Genomic DNA, 17,564 nt, shown 5'->3' with positions numbered 1-17,564 from the left:
AGTTTTAACCATGTTTTTCTCTCTTTGCATGTAACAAATAAAATATTATTTGATAAATTTATAGTGTATAAAGCACATGTTGAGCTAAAAACAGTTAATTATTGATTGATTGGTTTTAAGGAGTTGTAAAAAAAACACTCCCTAAATAAGAATAATTATTAAATTATTGTGTTTTATTTAACCCTTTAACACACTTAGTAAAGGGTAACTTAAAAAACTAGTTAATCATTAGAATAAATTCTTTTTTAATTAACTTTTCAACTTTTGATGATATCAAGGGGAAATTTTAAATTTAAAAAACAGTTAAAACTTGACAAAGGTACTTGAATATATAATGTACAATCAGCATGAGACCATAGTTATGCACAAGTTGAACATATTGTAGGAGTTTGATTATATAAAATATTTCATCATAGATAATGAGGGTTTATGACTAACAATAAACAACCAAATAGATTAGGAATTATGCATTCACACTAAGTGTTTCAAAAAGAGGCTTCCCAAGTTTGCAACCTAGAGTTTGTTTATCAATTGGTAGCATATTCTTGTTAGTTTTGTTAAGACCTAGATTTCGTATCCAAAAACCCACTTGGTGGTAAAGCTCCAACCTAAGGTAAAGGTGTGAACCATATTTAGTTTTGTTGTGACAAACAGATATTGTTGAACCATATTTAGTTAATTGATTGGTTAATGTGATAATAGGTAACACATAAAATGTGAAGTTAGAAACATTATTAAGGTATTGTGTGCTTTACACTAACCTATATGCTGCAAATTATGTGATACGTGATGACTTGCTTCATGTTCATGTTGTGAAATCCATGTGAATTTTATGTATTTGGTGTTAAATGGTCTATTTATGAAATTTGTCCAATTTGATGTGTCAACGTGACCAAAATGTTATATGCAAATTATGTGAGTCACGTGAGTAATATGTTGTCAATAATTTGTTGTGAAAAATATTAGTTGCATCAAATATGCATTGTGTAATATATGTGGAAAATGTGTTATAGTCCAATCCCTAATCACTGGCGGAGCTTAATATGATGAGTAACTTAACGATTTGAAAGGGGAGAGAGAGAGATGATGATACGCGGTCATAATAAATATTTAGTGACTTTATAGATCTTTTCAAGGTTTTTTAGTTTATCTAGAGTTTTTAAGATAAGTTTGCATAAAGTTAAGAATTTCACAAATGTTTTGCAAATCCATATATCCAATGTCATGGTTAAATTTTTCTTAACTAGAAAAAGTTGTAGCTTGTTGTCTTTTAGTGAGATTCACATACTCATGAACATCAGACAATTCAATGGCTTTCTAAACAATAGGAGTACTAATTTTTTAAGTTTCGAGCATTTTGGCTTCCTCTAAAAGATCTCATGCATATTTTGTTTGGGAGATTGTGATACCATCAAATAAATATTTAACTTCAAGTCCTAAAATATAATGTAGTAGGCCAAAGTCTTTTAGAGCAAAGGTCTTATTGAGATGTTTGGTAAGATCATATATGAAGGTTGGTTAATTGGTGAAATGATAAAATGGAGAGTTTACTTTTTCTAATATATCAGAATAAAAAATGATAAATAATATGTTTAAATTTAGAGCAATAATGGAAAAAGAAAAAATGGTTGAACCTGGTTATGATGCGTTTGAACTATCATAATAAAAAGGTAGATCATCAAAGACTAGCATGGATGTTTCAATGTTTGAATAAAAGGTTATGAGAAATATTAATTGGAATGTTTTAAATTTGCATGTGTAACAATATTATGAGATCAAATTATTTTTTATTACAAAGAGGGCTAAAAAGCCCATTATGATAAGTGGTGGGGTTAGATAGAAAATGTGATATGCCGAAACTGGAGGCCACGACCATATATACATTCGAAATTAAGAGAGAAGATGACAATCTAATTATAAAATTTGTAATGCCTTATTTCATTTCATTTACAACCTCTTAAATTACTAAGCAATAAATACAAGATCCATGAAATTATAAAAGAAAAAAAAGTAAAAAGTACAATTATTAGATGTCATCATAATAACTAAACGGCAATTACAGAATATTCTATCATAGGGTGTATTGAACATAACTTTTACTAGTGTAAGATTTCCTTCTTCCATAAGTTCCATGCATGGTGTTTGTATACTCTCTTGGGTCTCATACTCACACAATTAGTGTCATCAATCAAAAATATGCATATCTACATCGGCCGTTAATGCACTTCCACATACGAGGAAACATCCATAAATATGTTATTGGACAATCAAAACAAGTTTTACATAGAATATATGCTGTAAAGAAAAAAATATTGTTAATTACTATAACAAGATAGAAGATTTTGTACAAATTTTAAAGTAAACAAGGAAATTTGTAAATGATTAGAAAATATCTTACCATAAACTTTATTTGCAATACTTAAAAATAGAAAAATAATTAAAATCATAAGATATGCAGACTTGAGAGTTTTAGCCATATTTTCTCTCTTTGCATATAGTAACAAATAAAATATTATTTGATAAACTTACGGTGTGTAAAGAACATGTTGAACGAAAAACAATTTAATATTTATAGCGCTTAAGGAGTTGTAAAAACACCACTTTAAAATAAGAATAATTATTAATGTCTCTTAAGTAGATCATTAAGTTGTGCTTTTCACTTTAGACACCTAGTAAAAGGGTAACGTAAAATACTTGTTAATCATTATAATTCATTCGTTATTAATTAACTTTTCAACTTTTGATGATGGAAAGGAATATTTTAAATTAAAAAAATTAGTTGGAACATAACCAAGTTAGTTGTATGTATAATGCACAATCAGCCTCCAAGTTGATATAATGCACAAGTTGAATATATTGTAAGAGTTTGTACAAGTTAAACAAATAAGTTATTCACAAATTGAACATATTGTAGGACCTTTTTTTTTTATTTACAGAAAATCAAACTTGAAACTCGGCATAGTTTGCATTTTCTTCCCATAGAGGACATTCATTCTGATAGTGTCCCGGCTTGTGACACTTGAAACATTCAACACTTCCTTTGTTGATTCTTCCTCTACCTCTTCCTCTACCACCTGAACGTCCTCTTCCTCTACCAAATCCCACGGATCCTCTTCCACCATTGGAAACCTTCAAAGCTTGCTCGGCATCAAATTCTTGATTCGAGATTTCATGTGTTGTTCTTGACCAAGTAAGCTGCTTTCTGAAGTTCATCAATTGAGAGTGTAGTAACATCATTTGATTCCTCAATTGAGCACACCACGTAATTGAATTTACTTGTTAGAGATCTCGAGAACCTTTTAACAACAAGTGTTTGATCCATTTTCTCACCTTATGTTGTCATCTTGCTTGCAATAGAAAGAGTTCTTGTGAAGTATTCATCAATGGTTTCACCTTCCTTCATTGCAAGAATCTCAAATTCTTTGCGTGAAGTTTGCAATTGAGCACGTTTCACTTTGGTAGAACCTTGATACTTTCTACGCATTGCCTCCCAAATATCCTTAGCTGAATCTTTAACTAAAATGGTTTCCATGATTGTTATATCGATGGATTGAAAAAGATAGTTCTTTACCTTAAGATCAAGCAATTTCTTGTCTTTTGCGGCCTTTTCTTGCCTGGTCTTGGATACTCGGGAGCAACGGTGACACTAGTTTCAATTAGATCCCAAAACTCTTTGGAACGAAGAAGGTTCTCCATAAGCATGGCCCAATGATCATAAAATCCATCAAACTTGGGGATAGAAGGTTGTGCGAAATTTGCGAGAATCAGGCTACTTTGTCTTCCATGTTTCGTGTTAATCATTGGAATGATGTGCCCGTAATTAAGGTACAACGTCTCGATAGACCGGCTCATGTGTTTACCATTGAAAATATGCCGGATCAGTGACAAAGATGGGAATGATAAAAAGCCTTGGTATTACAACATCAAACAATTCTTGCGAGAATCGTGAATATCCACACGGTGCTTCCAACGAGAGATAAAAAGACCTTGAGACGATGGGCTAGCGTTCCTTCATGGACGGAGAAGTCCTATACAAGAGGAACTATGACATGGTCTTGTTGAGATGTGTTGACAAACAAGAAGTGAGAAGTTAATGCATGATGTACATGATGGTACCTTTGGGACCCATGCTTCGGGTCATACCATGTCAAGGAAATTGTTAAGAGCCGGCTATTCTTGGATAACCATGGAGCGTGACTGCCACAAACATGCTAAGAGATGCCACAAATGTCAAGTTTATGCGACAAGATTCATGTGCCTCCACACGCTCTCAATGTTATATCTTCCCCATGGCCTTTCTCTATGTGGGGCATTGACATGATCGGAAGAATTGAACCAAAAGCTTCCAATGGACATCGTTTCATTCTAGTGGCAATTGATTATTTCACCAAGTGGGTTGAGGCTGCTTCCTATGCAAATGTGACCAAGCAAGTGGTTGTCAAGTTTATCAAGAATAACATCATCTGTCGATATGGTGTTCCCGACAAAATTATCAACGACAATGGTTCCAATGCGAACAATAGCATGATGCAAGCTTTATGTGAAGAATTCAAAATTGAACATCACAACTCTTCTCCTTATAGACCTCGGATGAATGGTGCGATTGAGGCCGCTAACAAGAACATCAAGAAGATTGTTCGAGAAGATGGTCACTACCTACAAGACCGGCATGAAATGCTACCTTTTGCCTTGCATAGTTACCGTACCACGGTGCGCGGCTCAACCGGGGCAACTCCTTTCTCTTTGGTGTATGGTATGGAAGCAGTTCTCCCTCTGGAAGTGGAGATTCCATCTCTTCGAGTGATCATGGAAGCAAAACTAGCAGAAATTTGAATGGTGTCAAAGTACGTATGATCAATTGAATCGATCGAAGAGAAACGTATGAATGCTATGACTCATGGACGGTTGTATCAAGTGCGAATGAAGAATGCTTTTGACAAGAAAGTTCGACCGCGAGAATTCAAGGAAGGCGAACTTGTATTGAAAGAAGGATAAGTCGGCAACCCGACCCAAGGGGCAAGTGGACACCTAACTATGAAAGTCACTTATGTTGTCGAGAGGGCTTTCTCTGGTGGTGCTTTGATTCTTACACACATGGATGGTGTTGAACTCCCAAACCTGTCAATGCCGATATAGTCAAGAAATACTTTGTCTAGAAAGAAAAGAACAGCGTGGTAGGTCGAAAACCGAAAGGGCGGCCTAGGCAAAAATGCGCTTCCGGTGGATCGAAAACCCGAAAGGGCGATCCAGCAAAAGTTAGGGACAAAAAAAAAAAAAAATATGAAAAAGCTCGGCGAGATTGTACGCAACTCGAGGCAAAAATGAGCGCCTCGATGAGCCGAAAACCCGAAAGGGCGGTTCATGCAAAAATGAGGTTGATAAAAGACAAGTAACTATATACGGCAAATCACCATCACCCCTTGGGGCATCTGCAAGCTTGTCAACGATCTTCTTCATCGAGAGGCTTAGAACTTGTGAATTCAAAATTTCTAGGAAATGTAGCGGTCATCGTGTTCAATGTATCACCAACCAATAAAATTACCATTTTCCAAGCTTTGTAAATCCGTGAAGTCACGCCTTTGGGCGACCTTCACTCTTCTACATCAATTTGAGCACAATTGTGCTATTGTTTGAAACTCTATTTTTCTTTCCACTTTCAATGCTATATACAAAATATTTTCTTTCCATTTTTGATAATGTCAACGTGAAACAAACATTTTTGAAAATTAAAAAATCTTTTTGTCTATTTTGAAAGCAAACTGAGCAACGAGGTACATTTCAATGAAACATGCATGAATGAATGAATGTCAATGTCTATTTCAATACATGGTACAAGCGAGGTTTCTCCCCGGGATGATACGTGGTCAATGGCAAGAATGAAAAAACGAGAATGAAAATGAAAATGAAAAAAATTGAAAAAAATACAAATGGAAAGCTCGCTAAGTTGAAAACCCGAAAGGGCGGCTTTAGGCAAAAATTCGCACCACGCTGATTGACAACCTATGAAGGCAATTCGAGGCAAAAATGGGGCAATGAAAAGAATCTATCCCCGGTGAATCGAAAACCCGAAAGGGCGGTTCGAGCAAAAATGGGGTTTGAAAATGAAAAATGAAAGAATGAAATATTGAGAAGAAGCATTGACCACGGATGCGAACATCCAATGTTCCCCGGCAACGACACGCCTAGCAACGGCGACTGTATCCAGGAATCTTCCAAGAGTTCCTCCTTTACAAGTTTTATTGCCCTCGGCCATGGTTTTGATACGTCTCTCAACGACGGTCTCTCCAAAGAGGTTTTCCCCCCGTGAATATGTTGCGGCACGAGCCACTTACGTGCCCGATCTTCCAATGTCTTGTCTGCCTTTGTGAAATTTCCTGTCAAATTGCCAAGCCAATCATGCATTTCAAGCATTCATACATGCATAATCATGCATTTTATGTGCTCATACATCCAATAATCTTGCTACACCATACATACATGTTGCATATCCAACTCTCAACTGTCAAATTCAATCCAAATTCCAAGCTATCAAACTCAATTTCAATCTCAATTCCAATTGTCAATTTCAATTTCAATACCAACTTGTCAAATCCAATCATGTCAAGCTGTCAAATTCGATGCAATCTCCAATATCAATGTCAATGTCAATGTCAAATGTCAATATCCAATGACAATGTCAATGTCAATCTCCAATTTCAATCCAATCTCAATGTCAATGCCAATGTCAATATCCAATCTCAATGTCAATGTCAATCTCCAATCTCAATGTCAATGTCAATTTCAATTTTCAATTTCCAATTCCAATCCAATTTCAATGTCAATTGCAACTCTCCAATCCAATGTCAATGTCTATGTCTCAATTCAATTCCAATTTCCAATATCTTTTTCAATTTCAACTCTCAATCCAATGCCTATGTCTATGTCTCTGCTCAATCTCAACCTCCAATCCCTCTTCCAATGTCAATTTTCAACTCAAATCAATGTCAATTTACTCTCAATTTACTCTTGGGCCAACCAAAATGGTCATGTCTACCTTCAAATCAAGTCAATGACAATTTACCCTCAATGGGTATTTTGTTAAACCGAGACTTTCAATTTGTATCTTGTTCTTGGTCGAAGTGCTAGGTTCGATCCAAAAAAGAACCACTTGTACTGCCTATATACCTATGCTTCGGACAAACGACAAGTTCGATCCAAAAAGAACGGTTTGTACCCAACTCATGCTACGTTATCGGTCGGACGGCAAGTTCAATCTCGAAGAACGGTTTGTACCCGGCTTATGCTTTGTTATCGGTCAAACGACAAGTTCGATCTAAGAGAACGATGCTGCACTCTCCCACATGATGTGGTGATAATCCAACAAGCAAGTTCGATCCAAAGAAATAGCTTGTATCAACCCTTTTGTCTATGTCTCCGGCCAAACGGCCGGTTCAATCCAAGGAACGGTTTGTGTACGCCTATCTCGTTTGTGTTTTCAATCAAGTGTCAAGTTCGATCCAAAGAACAACTTGTATCCGCCTATATGTCTATGTTTCCGGTCAAGTGCCAAGTTCAATCCCAAGAACAACTTGTACCTATCTCTTGTTTTGTATTCCTTGGTCAAGTGGCTAGTTCGACCCAAAGAACAACTTGTACCTTATTCTCTACTCCCCGGCTTGTCTACCTTGTCAATGTCCACCTAAATCCCCGGTGACATGACAAGTTCCATAGACTCCGGTCGTTTGTCTTGCATTCATAATCAAAGTATTGCATGGCATTCATTCTTTTGAAAATGCGAAAGCGTATTTTTATGTCCAAAAGCGGTGCAAATGTTAATATTTAAGTATCTTCGTCCCGTCAACTCTAAGACTTCGTCTCTTGACTCTCGGACAAAGAAACTTAAATAGGGGCAGCTGTTATACCCTAATTTTGGACCTAAAAATACTTGCTCAATTCTTCTTTTCTTGCATTTTAAGTCATACGAGCTTGTCTACGATCAATTGCATCTTTCTCTGCATTTTATTTCAATGTTATTTGCAAAATTCACAACGAAGGGTATTTTAGTCATTTCCTATGTCAAACTTCTCTCAGTCTTTCAAAATTTTGTTTGAGTCCTTCCAAATAGTTTGAATAAGTCTTTGTTTTATTCTATGTCAAAACCCATGTCAAAAATTGCATTTGAAGTCATTTTGAGTCAATTTTGCCCCTAAGGGCATTTTAGTCATTTCAAGTGTCAAGACTCTGTTCAAATATTAAAAATTGTCTCTGAGTCTTTTAATTTTGCTTGTATGAGTCTTTGCTTCAATTTCTTGTAAAAAATCCATTTTTAAAGTTTGCATACGAGTCATTTTCGGTCGTTTTAGCCTCGGGGGCATTTTGGTCATTTCACACGAAATTTTGGCGAGAGAGAGGTTACTTTAAAGTACCTCATTTAGGCCATTGGTTCGTTTTAGTCCGTTTTGTCAAATTTTAGACGTTTCACTTTACGTTTAGTCAAATTACCATTTTTATTCCAATTTTATTTTTAGTTTTTTTTCTAAGTCTGAAGTTCACGAAATTGCACTTTGGTCCTTCATGTCATTTTATCTTATTTTAAGACTCTTTTTTATTTTAGGTCAAATTTCGTTTAAGTCTTTTTGGTCAAATTGCACTTTAGTCCCAAAGTTCCAAATATTGCAAGATAGTCCTTTTTTGTCCGGGTCAAATCTCTTTTTAAGTTTTTTTATTTTGCGAATTCGGTCCTTTTAATTCTCAAAATTGCAAAGTGGTCCTTTGTCAAAAAATCCAGCCAAGGCCGAGCCATTTCAAGTCCAAATCCAGGTGTCACAAGGCTACTGGTCCAGAATATTACACTTGGCCTATAAATAGAGGCCACATCACCAATTACGGAAAAAAAAATCAATCATTCAACGCCAACTCATCAAAAAGTCTCGAAACAAATCATAATTTTCTCTCTCTATTACGTTACGATCAAAACCTCCAAAAAACTCAAGAACACCGAAGAACACAAACCCTAATTTCTATCAATGGCGATGAATTTGAAGCGGTTCTCGAGAGATTCATTGAAGAATCTTCATCATCGAACTCTTGTTTACGCAATTCGAAGCTCAAGTTCATCACCTAGGTGACAAACACGAACGATCACGAAGCGAGGCATCAAGAGTGAGAAGAAGAGAAGATCGAAGTGAATTCCCGAACCGGTGAAGCGTAAAGAGAAAGAATAAGCGGTTTATTTTCGGTTCAAGACTTACCGAAGCTTCGCGGGATCTAATTGTTCGAATCTCCAAACAAAATCGAGTAAACATACAAATCCTTCTCGTTCTTGCTTCAAATCATCATCGAAGGATTAAAAGTGAAGTTAAACGGTGAATCGAAGTGAAAACTTCGAAAAGATTCGAAAAAGTGGAAACGAAACCCTAATTTCAAAAATCATGAAAGTTCACCGTTTTTTCTTCGATTTAAAGCATAAATTCATCATCGGCATGTAAAATAAGCCGGGATAGGGTTTAGTTTCAAAGAAATCGAAGAAATTTTCGAAACCCTAAGTTGTAGGTTCAAGTGTAGATCTGTTCGAATCCATGCCTAATTTCCAAAAACAAGTTTCGAAATCATGGAGAGGAGTTCAAGACGAACACGACGACATGTTTTTTTTTCGAAAAAGTGTTCGAGTACGGCGGCGCCACGGCAGCCACCGTGCCTCCGTCGTAGTGTTCGTCGGAGAAGACGACGAGGGAGAAGAGAGAAGTGAGAGCTTCTCTCACTAGGTTAAGAGAAGAGAGAGAAGTGAAAGGGAAGAATGAATTGAACCGGTCCATAGCCTTTTATATAGGCGGTTGGACTGCAGTTCAACCTTGACTTGCTTTGGTTTTGTGTTACGGCCGTTAGATCTAGGGTTTGATCCAATTGGATCGATCCAACGACCTTCTTTGATTCCTGGTAAATCCGGGATCCAGTTTCCCTTGGGCACAGGCTTGTGTTTCGCAGATTTCGTTTTTCCCATGCATCTTTGCTATCTTACACACTTGTTTCCACTTTTTACACCTCTGCATGATAAAAATTTCTTCAAGAAATTCCAAATAAATTTCCACATTTTTTTTGATAATTTTCTTGATGCTTCATAACCTTGTTTCACAATAAAACTTGATAAAAAAATATGTGTGACTTTTTCACCATTCTTGATTAAAACTAGCAATTTCCTTGTAATTTTTTTAGCTTAAAAAACCTTTAAAAAATTCCAAAAAATTCATGTAGGCTTCTTGATATTTTTGTAGCATTTTGTGATGATTTTCATATGTTAAAATTGGTTAAAAAATAAGGTGTTAATTTTCTTGTTATTTTTGTCATATTTTGTGCTAAAAATGAATGAAACTTTGCTTGATTTCAATCCTATTGCTTGATGAACACTTGTGACCTATGCCACTTGATTTGAGGGAGTTTTAACTACTGTTTGTGTTGATATTAATGCATGAGTATGAATCTTGATTAGTTACTTAGCTTACAAGTTAATTGTGTAGTTAAATAATGTAAATATGCTTAAAATTTGTTCTAAAATGCCAAGTAACTCATGTTGCCTTAATTCCCATCCCTAGACTTGTTTCTAAACCTTTAAAAATGCATTGGAATGTGAGAATTATAGGTCATATGGTTCTTGCATTCTATGAACAAATTTTAGCCATATTTGCACTCATTTTCTATCCTTTATGTTCTAGTGTTTCTCTTGCTTTATTTCCTTTGATATTGTCATGTGCTACTAACTCTTTTCATTTCATGTTTCATCATTTCATAAGCATCTCCATTTCATCCCATATTCATCTCTATTTCTTTCTTGCAATTTAATTTGTACCAAGATTTAGAATGTAAAAGGTTAGGGTTTCTTGTAATATTTTACTTTTATGCAATTTTTAATTTCTTGGCAAAGAGGCCATAGAATGTATCTAGGGCATGATGTAATGAGGACAATGGACTCTAATGATGTACACCGACACAAGCACCGACACATGCACACACATCACTATATAGCTAGAATATGCATGTTTAGATGTATGTTTAGGATTGTATGTTTAGATGAATGCTTAAGACTTATACTTAGAAAAAACCAATTTTCCAAACAAATGTGAACAACTACACCCAAATCTTTTCCAAATAAACCTTGGGATCAAAATCCCATTGAATTTTCCTTTTCATTTTCTTAATCAAATCTCAATAAACTTTAATCAAACTTGGACCACATTTTGCAAATGACTAATCCAACCTCACAATTTCCCAATCTCATGCCCTTGAGGCCTCTTTCTATTCTTCAAATTCCGATTTTCAAACTTAAAATCAACCAACAAAAATAAAAACATTTTTGAGAGAGAACTACGGTGGATTTGATCCCTTAAACGGGTACGTAGGCAAGGAACAAAATTCCTTCAATTCAAATAAAACAAAAATCCAAAAACATTCTTCTCCCTCCAATTCTTCACTTAGCAAACCTTAGGTGTAAATAACATTTCAAAATAGCATTTAAAAATAAAGCGCGCGCGTAGAAGTTAAAGACGGTTCCTATAGGATACTATAGTCGTTATGGGTGCCTAACACCTTCCCGTAGCGAAAACAACTCCCGGACCTCGATTCTCAAGGGTTTTGCTTACTTTTTCCCTTCCCAAGAAAAAATAAGATATCACCGGTTTAAAAGGTTCAAACGTAATCAATGTTTGACACCCGAAAACCAAGATAAAGCAGTGGCGACTTCTTGGGGATGATGTGCTATGAATTAAGTTTATTTGGTAAGAAAGAGCATGCTATCTACTATACTGAGCAAGAAGTTCACCGATTGTGAGACTCGGTATACAATGCTTGAAAAGACTTGTTGTGCTTTAGCATGGGCTGCCAAACGCCTCGCGTCATTATATGGTGAATCATACAACTTGGTTGATATCCCGAATGGATCCAATCGAAGTACATCTTCGAAAAGCCCGTCGTTCTTGGAAAGATTGCACGTTGGCAAATGTTGTTGTACGAATATGACATTGTGTACAAAGCTCGAAAGCAATCAAAGGAAGCGTCCTTGCTGAGCATCTCGCTTGTCAACCTCTTGATGATTACCGGCCAATTAAGTTTGATTTCCACGATGAAGAGATTATGTATCTGAAAGCAAAAGGCGAAGAACCACGATCAATGAAGGGCCGGATCCCAATAGCAAGTGGGGATTGGTGTTTGATGGTGCTTGTTAATGCTTATGGTAAAGGAATTGGGGCCATCATTGTAACTCCACGGGGGCACCACATTCCTTTCACCGCTCGAATAACTTTTGAATGCACGAACAACATAAGTGAGTATGAAGCATGCATCTTGGGCATTGAAGAAGCCCTCGATGCGAGAATTAAGCACCTTGACATCTATGGAGATTACGCACTTGTTATTAATCGGATAAAGGGTGAATGGGAGACTCATCATGAGAAGGCGATCCATTACCGTGACTAGGTAAGACGTACGGTGACGTACTTCACCAAGGTTGAGCTGCACCACATCCCTCGGGATGAAAACCGAATGGTGACGCTCTTGCTACTTTGTCTTCTATGTTTCGTGTCAATCCTTTGGAATGATGTGCCGTAATCAAAGTGCGGCGTCTTGATAGGCCCGCTCATGTGTTTACCATTGAAAATATGCCGGACCAGTGACAAAGATGTGAATGGTAAAAAGTCTTGGTATTACAACATCAAACAATTCTTGCAGAATCGTGGATATCCGTCCGGTGCTTCCAACAGGGATAAAAAGACTTTGAGACGATGGGCTAGCAAATTCCTTACGGAGCGGAGAAATCCTATACAAGAGGAACTATGACATGGTCTTGTTAAGATGTGTTGATAAGCAAGAAGCCGAGAAATTGATGCATGATGTACATGATGGTACCTTTGGGACCCATGCTTCGGGTCATACCATGTCGAGGAAATTGTTAAGAGCCGGCTATTCTTTGGATAACCATGGAGCGTGACTGCCACAAACATGCTAAGAGATGCCACAAATGTCAAGTTTATGCTGACAAGATTCATGTGCCTCCACACGCTCTCAATGTTATATCTTCCCCATGGCCTTTCTCTATGTGGGGCATTGACATGATCGGAAGAATTGAACCAAAAGCTTCCAATGGACATCGTTTCATTCTAGTGGCAATTGACTACTTCACCAAGTGGGTTGAAGCTGCCTCCTATGCCAATGTGACCAAGCAAGTGGTTGTCAAGTTTATCAAGAATAACATCATCTGTCGATATGGTGTTCCCAACAAGATCATCAGCGACAATGGTTCCAATCTGAACAATAGCATGATGCGAAGCTTTATGTGAAGAATTCAAAATTGAACATCACAACTCTTCTCCTTATAGACCTCGGATGAATGGTGCGGTTGAGGCCGCTAACAAGAACATCAAGAAGATTGTTCAAAAGATGGTCACTACTTACAAAGGCGGCATGAAATGCTACCATTTGCCTTGCATGGTTACCGTACCACGGTGCGCGGCTCAACCGGGGCAACTCCTTTCTCTTTGGTGTATGGTATGGAAGCAGTTCTCCCTCTGGAAGTGGAGATTCCATCTCTTCGAGTGATCATGGAAGCAAAACTAACAGAAATTTGAATGGTGTCAAAGTCGGTATGATCAATTGAATACGATTGAAGAGAAACGTATGGATGCTATGACTCATGGACGGTTGTATCAAGTGCGAATGAAGAATGCTTTTGACAAGAAAGTCCGACCTAGAGAATTCAAGGAAGGCGAACTTGTATTGAAAAGAAGGATAAGTCGGCAACCCGACCCGAGGGGCAAGTGGACACCTAACTATGAAGGTCCTTATGTCGTCAAGAAGGCTTTCTGCTGGTGGTGCTTTGATTCTTACACACATGGATGGTGTTGAACTCCCAAATCTGTTAATGCCGATATAGTCAAGAAATACTTTGTCTAAAAAGAAAAGAACGGCGTGGTAGGTCGAAAACCCGAAAGGGCGGCCTAGGCAAGAATGCGCTTCCGGTGGATCGAAAACCGAAAGGGCGATCCGAGGGCAAAAGTTAGGGACAAAAAAAATAAATATGAAAAAGCTCGGCGAGATTGTACGCAACTCGAGGCAAAAATGAGCGCCTCGATGAGCCGAAAACCCGAAAGGGCGGTTCATGCAAAAATGAGGTTGATAAAAGACAAGTAACTATATACGGCAAATCACCATCACCCCTTGGGGCATCTGTATTGTCAACGATCTTCTTCATCGAAGGCTTCGTACTTGTGAATTCAAAATTTCTAGGAAATGTAGCGGTCATCGTGTTCAATGTATCACCAACCAATAAAATTACCATTTTCCAAGCATTGTAAATCCGTGAAGTCACGCCTTTGGCTGACCTTCACTCTTCTACATCAATTTGAGCTGTGCTATTGTTTGAAACTCTATTTTTCTTTCCACTTTCAATGCTATATACAAAATATTTTCTTTCCATTTTTGATAATGTTAATGTACGAAACAAACATTTTTGAAAATTAAAACATCATTTCTGTTTATTTTGAAAAAAAAACACGAGCGACGGGGTACATTTCAATGAAACATGCATGAATGAATGAATGTCAATGTCTATTTCAATACATGTTACAAGCGAGGTTACTCCCGGGATGATCTGTGGTCAATGGCAAGAATGAAAAAACGAATGAAAATGAAAAATTGAAAAAGTGAAAATGAAAAGCTCGCTAAGTTGAAAACCGAAAGGGCGGCTTAGGCAAAAATGAGCACCCCGCTGGTTGACAACCTATGGAGGCAATTCGAGGCAAAAATGGGGCAATGAAAAGAATCTTATCCCCCGGTGAATCGAAAACCCGAAAGGGCGGTTCGAGCAAAAATGGGGTTTGAAAATGAAAAATGAAAAGAGTATTGAAAAAGCATTGACCACGGATGCGAACATCCAATGTTTACCCGGCAACGACACGCCTAGAAACGGCGACCTGTATCCAAGAACCTTCCAAGGGTCCTCCTTTACAAGTTTTATTACCCTCGGCCATGGTTTCGATACGTCTCGACGACGATATCGCCAAAGAGGTTTTTCCCCTGTGAATATGTTGCGGCACGAGCCACTTTACGTGCCCCGATCTTCCAATGTTTCATCTGTCTTTGTGAAGCTTCCCTGTCAAACTGCAAGCCAATCATGCATTCCAAGCATTCATACATGCATAACCATGCATCTTGTGTGCTCATACATCCAACAATCTTGCTATACCATGCATACATGTTGCATATCCATTGTCATTGTCAAATTCAATGTCAATTTCAATTTTCAACTCAATTCCAATTCCAATTCAAATTCAATTTGTCAAATTCGATGCAATCTCCAATATCAATGTCAATGTCAATGTCAAATGTCAATATCCAATGACAATGTCAATGTCAATCTCCAATTTCAATCCAATCTCAATGTCGATGCCAATGTCAATATCCAATCTCAATGTCAATGTCAATCTCCAATCTCAATGTCAATGTCAATTTCAATTTTCAATTTCCAATTCCAATCCAATTTCAATGTCAATTGCAACTCTCCAATCCAATGTCAATGTCTATGTCTCAATTCAATTCCAATTTCCAATATCTTTTTCAATTTCAACTCTCAATCCAATGCCTATGTCTATGTCTCTGCTCAATCTCAACCTCCAATCCCTCTTCCAATGTCAATTTTCAACTCAAATCAATGTCAATTTACTCTCAATTTACTCTTGGGCCAACCAAAATGGTCATGTCTACCTTCAAATCAAGTCAATGACAATTTACCCTCAATGGGTATTTTGTTAAACCGGACTTTCAATTTGTATCTTGTTCTTGGTCGAAGTGCTAGGTTCGATCCAAAAAAGAACCACTTGTACTGCCTATATACCTATGCTTCGGACAAACGACAAGTTCGATCCAAAAAGAACAGTTTGTACCCGGCTCATGCTCTGTTATCGGTCGGACGGCAAGTTCAATCGAAGAACGGTTTGTACCCGGCTTATGCTTTGTTATCGGTCAAACGACAAGTTCGATCTAAGAGAACGATCTGCACTCTCCCACATGATGTGGTGATAATCCAACAAGCAAGTTCGATCCAAAGAAATAGCTTGTATCAACCCTTTTGTCTATGTCACCGGCCAAACGGCCGATTCAATCCAAGGAACGGTTGTGTACGCCTATCTGTTTGTGTTTTCAATCGAGTGTCAAGTTCGATCCAAAGAACAACTTGTATCTGCCTATATGTCTATGTTTCCGGTCAAGTGCCACGTTCAATCCCAAGAACGGCTTGCACCTATCTCTTGTTTTGTATTCCTTGGTCAAGTGGCTAGTTCGACCCAAAGAACAACTTGTACCCTATTTTCTATCCCTGGTTTGTCTACCCGGCCGTGTCTATACGAATCCCCGGTGACATGACGGGTTCCATAGACTCCGGTTGTTTGTCTTGCATTCATAATCAACATATTGCATAACATTCATGTTTTTCAACTGCGAAAACGTATTTTTATGTCCAAAAGCGAGTGCAAATGTTAATATTTAAGTATCTTCGTCCCGTCAACTCCAAGACTTCGTCTCTTGACTCTCGGACAAAGAAACTTAAATAGGGGCAGCTGTTATACCCTAATTTTGGACCTAAAAATACTAACTCAATTCTTAACTCTTGCATTTCAAGTTATGTGAACTATCTGCGATCAATTGCATCTTTCTCTGCATGTTGTTTCAATGTTATTTGCAAAATTCACATACAAGGGTATTTTAGTCATTTTCTATGTCAAACTTCTCTCAGTCTTTCAAAATTTTGTTTGAGTCCTCCCAAATAGTTTGAATAAGTCTTTGTTTCATTCTATGTCAAAACCCATGTCAAAAATTGCATTTGAAGTCATTTTGAGTCAATTTTGCCCCTAAGGGCATTTTAGTCATTTCAAGTGTCAAGACTCTGTTCAAATATTAAAAATTGTCTGCTGAGTCTTTTAATTTTGCTTGTATGAGTCTTTGCTTCAATTTCTTGTAAAAAATCCATTTTTAAAATTTGCATACGAGTCATTTTCGGTCGTTTTAGCCCCGGGGGCATTTTGGTCATTTCACACGAAATTTTGGCGAGAGAGAGGTTACTTTAAAGTACCTCATTTAGGCCATTGGTTCGTTTTAGTCCGTTTTGTCAAATTTTAGACGTTTCACTTTACGTTTAGTCAAATTACCATTTTTATCCCAATTTTATTTTTAATTTTTTAATTTTTTTTCTAAGACCCGAAGTTCCTAAAATTGCACTTTGGTCCTTCATGTTATTTTATCTTATTTTAAGACTCTTTTTTATTTTTTTATTTTAGGTCAAATTTCGTTTAAGTCTTTTTGGTCAAATTGCACTTTAGCCCCAAAGTTCCAAATATTGCAAGATAGTCCTTTTTTGTCCGAGGTCATCTCTTTTTAAGTTTTTTATTTTGCGAGTCGAGTCCTTTTAATTCTCAAAATTGCAAGATGGTCCTTTGTCAAAAATCCAGCCAAGGCCGAGCCATTTCAAGTCCAAATCCGGGTGTCACAAGGCTGCGGTCCGGAATATTACACTTGGCCTATAAATAGAGGCCACGTCACCGATTACG

General features: G+C 37.2%; 1 long non-coding RNA gene across 1 annotated transcript; it reads right to left on the bottom strand.

Moving 5' to 3' along the window:
- Positions 1-1,914: 1,914 nt before the first annotated feature.
- LOC146918243 (uncharacterized) lies at positions 1,915-2,543 on the bottom strand. Its single transcript, XR_015016082.1, has 2 exons — positions 2,399-2,543; positions 1,915-2,295 (listed from the first exon to the last, which is right to left on the bottom strand). It is a non-coding gene; the product is annotated as an uncharacterized LOC146918243 (long non-coding RNA).
- Positions 2,544-17,564: the final 15,021 nt, after the last annotated feature.

Source organism: Medicago sativa, chromosome 6 (assembly GCF_051527215.1).
Source record: "Medicago sativa cultivar Bolivia chromosome 6, Bolivia_mono, whole genome shotgun sequence".
NCBI classification, from domain to species: domain Eukaryota; kingdom Viridiplantae; phylum Streptophyta; class Magnoliopsida; order Fabales; family Fabaceae; genus Medicago; species Medicago sativa.
This window is presented reverse-complemented; position numbering and strand designations above follow the sequence as displayed.